Source organism: Orycteropus afer, unplaced genomic scaffold (genome assembly GCF_000298275.1).
Source record: "Orycteropus afer afer isolate SDZICR_OR568_19922 unplaced genomic scaffold, OryAfe1.0 scaffold00212, whole genome shotgun sequence".
NCBI lineage: Eukaryota > Metazoa > Chordata > Mammalia > Tubulidentata > Orycteropodidae > Orycteropus > Orycteropus afer.
The window spans coordinates 1,789,252-1,790,327 of NW_006921799.1; the positions used below are offsets into that span (position 1 = coordinate 1,789,252).

The 1,076-nt window shown below is 45.0% G+C and overlaps 1 pseudogene; it reads left to right on the forward strand.

Moving 5' to 3' along the window:
• The first annotated feature begins 248 nt into the window (after positions 1-248).
• On the forward strand, positions 249-367 carry LOC122150717 (annotated as a pseudogene).
• Positions 368-1,076: the final 709 nt, after the last annotated feature.

Genomic DNA, 1,076 nt, shown 5'->3' on the forward strand with positions numbered 1-1,076 from the left:
TTCCTTCCATAAGTAGAAAATTATTTGTTATTTCTCAAACAAATCATGATATTAATTCCTTCTTATCTTTATTTCTTTTTTTCCTCATCATGGAATCATTTATTCTCTCTCTCTTCAGTAGTTAACTCCTACTTCTTTAAAAGCCTGCTCAAATACTCCTTCTTCTATGATCTTCTGGTCTCACACAGTTGCCCACCAATGTGTGTGTGTATATGTGTATGTGTGTATATGTATCATATATACCAAAAAACTATGGCCATACCACCCCAAACGTGCCTGATCTCATCTGATCTCAGAAGCTAAGCAGGGTCGGGCCTGGTTAGTATTTGGATGGGAGCCCACCTGGGAAAACTGGGTGCTGTAGGCTTGGGAGCTCTGGTAGCATAATGCCTAAGGTACTTGACTGCTAACTGGAGGCTGGCAGTTCAAACCCACCAGCCACTTCTCAGAAGGAAGATGGGGAAACCTACTTCCGTAGTGATAACTGCCTCAGAAACCCAAGGAGGGGTCGCTATGAGTCGGGTCGACTCAACAGCATATAACAACAACAACCACAATACCAAAAAAACAAACTCAGTGCCACCGAGTCAGTTCCAACTTATAGCGACTCCCCCTTGTCCTTCTGAGGAGGTATCTCTATGGAAGTAGATTGTCCAGTCTTCCTTCTGAGGAAGGAAGCTCCCATAGGAGCTCTGCTGGTAGAGTCCCTAAGGCATTTGCTGCTAATCCACCAGCCACTCCTCAGAAGGAAGACTGGGAAATCTCCTTCTGTAGAGATACTGTCTCAGAAACCCAGGGAAGGGTAGCTATGAGTCAAATCCACTCAACGGCAGTGAGTTTTATATATATATATTATCAGCAAGGGGTTGAACTGGAGTGAACTAGTTTAAAACTCTGCTTTGTTGTTGTTTTTATGTGCCATCGAGTTGGACCCGACTCACAGCGACCCCTCCTTGGGTTTCCGTGGCAGTATCACTACGGAAGTAGATTGCCCCATCTTCCTTCCAAGAAGTGGCTGGTGGGTTTGAACCGCCAGCCTTCTGGTTAGCAGTCAAGTGCCTTAAGCACTACGATAC